Here is a 3,488-nt window from a genome sequence, read left to right as displayed (position 1 = left end):
GTTACTCACATGTGGGAAACAGCTGACTTTCATCTTCATCGTCTCCTCCTTTCGTCTTCGTCTGCTGTCTCTGTGGCAAACAGCGTCCTGCAGAGACGCCTCGCTCTGAGAAATGACCCAGCAGGTGAGTGTGCACGGACACCTGCACGCACACGCACACACATACACGTACAAACATGCACACACACACATATACGTACACACTTGCACACACACACATACAGATGCACACACGTACACACATGTACACACATGCACACACACATGCACACACACACACACATTGTACATAGAGTACTTGAGTAAATCTACTCAGTTACTTTCCTCCACTGCGTCCATGAATCTGTTTGAGAAAAATGTGACAGAAACATATTAGCTTCCAGTTTATTCTGTGTGTGTGTGTGTGTGTGTGTGTGTGTGTGTGTGTATTCCTCACATCCATCGGAGACACACACTGATGTATCTGAGACTATACTGCCCCCTGTAGGACAGGTTGTGTCTCAGCGGTGGAAGAAGTACTCACATCCTTCACTGCAGTAAAAGTACATCAACAGAGTGAAGGTACAGACGTGTCCTCAGCCCCACGCGGTAAAAGTTTGGGTCTTAATGAACCGAGTGTGTGATTGGCTGCACTGAGCAGTGACATCAGGGACTGATGAAGAGGAGTTCTGTGTTGCTTCATCTCTCAGCAGTAAACTGGCGATGGACGTCAGACCGTCTCCACGTCTGTGAATTCACTTTCCTTCATCGTTCAGAAGAACAGAAGAAGTTTTCCCTCTCAGAACATTTGAGGTGGAATCGTTCTCAGTCGACGACCTGATGAAGATCTCCTGTCAGTTGTGCAGACGTTCCAGCAGGCCGGACGTTCCTGTCTGTGCTTCCTGCGGCTGACGTGGTGAAACAGAGGACTTCAGTGTTCCCAGTGAAACTCAGCCTCTCACACACCTCAAAGAACACACGTTGGAGAGCGTGTGAGGATGAAACGCTGAGCAGGGCGATGCTGCCGAGCGTCAGGCCGGCGTCGGCAGAAGGTCAGCGCTGAGTGCACCGCTCCACCGCTTTTCACCAGCAGGTGAGAAAAGGCCAGAGCTCTGCTGAGGCAGCTCTCTGCACCCGGCGAGATGAGCTGGTGACGGCGCTCCACACGGCGCCCAGACCTGTCAATCCTCTGTGAGTGTTTTGTTCAGAGGAAACAGTCAACGTTTACTCCACCGCAGTAATTAAAGCTTGTATTTCACTGCCTTTACTTCCTTACTGTTTAAATAACAATAAAACATTTCAGACATTTTTCATTTCCTCTGACCTTTTTCAAACCTGACAGGTAGAGAAGTTATGAGGTGGTGAATTAAACCTTTGATCCAAGCAAAACACTGAACATGAACAGTGTCATTACATCATCCACTTCCGGTTCTGTCTGCTACAGTGACTGCTGTTTTATTTTGAAAGTCGTCACAGAAGACTGACGGGTGTTTGCTGCCCTCCAGTGGCCACAGAGAGGAACTACCACACTACATTTAAAATCCAGGACAGAGAAGAGCTCAATGATTAAATCTTTGATCCATGTTTATAGACAGAAAATCATTTTTCATGCAGAAACATTTCATGGTTCCAACATCTCACATGTGAGGATTTTGTAAATATTGTTTGGGGGGGTTTTTTTTGTATTATTATTTTTTTTATATATAATTGATAGATTGAATTATGATGATTGTGACAGTGTCGTTTGGGCTCCGTGTATTTGTCATAGTATTATTATACTCACATACTTTCACTTCAGTAATATTTTCAATGCAGGAATTGTATTATAAGAGATATTTTACAATGAAGTATCAGCACTTTTACTTCAGAGAAGGATCTGAATACTTCCTCCACTTTATACAACAGTGTATTCTAGGTTTATTCTAGGTTGCGGCTTTTTCCAGATTTCATCAGCCGATTTTTCTCGAAACAATCGAAGAAAAACCAACTTAACGGACTCCATCAAAGCGCATGTCTGTGGAGGCGGTGCCGCATGTACATGTGTCACAGCGGCAGTTTTTCCGAGGAGCACGGAAACGCACCACAGTCAGGGCCGCTCCGACGTTCTGCTGTTCGCCACGAACATCGCGCGCTCACCGCGTCGTTGAAGAGTCACTGAAATACGACGTTTCTATTTGTTGTTTGTCTGTTTGCTGAAGCGGATCAACGAGCATTTTCACGTCTGCTTTGTGTTCAAATTCAAAGACTCTGTTTGAATGGGAACTTCCTGCTTACGCGCTTTCAGTTTTTCTCTACTTCCGGAACAAGAAGCGCACGCTGCTGCGGGGAAACAACGTGTCGCCCTCTGGTGGCGGAGAGACACGTGACAACATGAGATTCAGTGAAAGCAGGATGAGTTCAAGCTTCAGAGACAATAATCTGATTAAAAAAGGTGATTTTTCAGATGAGCTTCTGGAGAACATGATGTCAGTTCACTGCAACGTAAAGAAAACGACCCGAGAGGCCAGAAACACCGAGGAAATCAAACAATTCACTCAGGATAAGAAGCCAAATAAAGACGTTTGTTATAACAGAATGATAGAATGAACAATGATCTAAAAAGACAAGTGAGAAAGGGATACTAAAAATAAGCAGTGCGTTAAACTCCTCATTTTTTCATTATCTGTTTTGTTTTTTACTTTTTATATAATGTTTTACCAGCAGATATTCAACCTGTCCTCCATAAATATCCAAAACTATTTGACCAGAATGGAATTGAAATGATCTAAAAATCCACAGTAATAAAAAAGTGTAATGATTTGATATCAGCTTAACAAAATATGACAATACAATATTAAACTTGTGCTGGAGGACTTCTGTGAATTTTGTTAATTGTTTTAAATGGATTTCTGTAATTTTTTCCATCTTGATTTTAATAATATTAGTTTTAGAGAAGCTCAGTGACCATGTTATTATCCTCTGTCATTACAAGCTCAGAGTTATACATGAGAGCACAAAAGCACAGACGTCGATGGAAGGAAAAGTGATGGAAATGCCTCAATTACAACATTATACTTCTTTAAGATTGTTGTCTTTGAAAATTACTGCGCACACGTTTTTGTACTTCTGCTGCTGCTGTGACATTTACATCAGTATGGCATCAATTTAAAAAAGGGATTTTATGCATCTAATATCAGAAAACAAGACATTTGGACGGAAATATAGTGGGAATTTTTCAGGTGACTATTTTCTAACATTTTGTCGACTTTCACCGATCATTCAACAAATAAGTGATCCTGAACATAGCTGATAGTTGGTGCCACGTTTATGAAGGAAGTCGTCCTTTGTCATTTAGAAACATTCATCATGGCGTGTTTCCAGTGTGTCACTGATGGTGGTGTGTTTTTGTGAGTATGACACCCTCGGAGGTGTTCACAGGTAAGCCTCGTGTCAGCAGCCTGAAATGAATGAGCCGTGCAGCGCTCAGGGGCCGCCAGCAGGGGCGCTGTTGTCACTTTCCATACCCATAA

The sequence above is a fragment of the Chaetodon trifascialis genome, chromosome 20 (genome assembly GCF_039877785.1).
Source record: "Chaetodon trifascialis isolate fChaTrf1 chromosome 20, fChaTrf1.hap1, whole genome shotgun sequence".
In the NCBI taxonomy this organism is placed as follows: Eukaryota; Metazoa; Chordata; class Actinopteri; order Chaetodontiformes; family Chaetodontidae; genus Chaetodon; species Chaetodon trifascialis.
Note: the sequence above shows the minus strand (reverse complement) of the source record.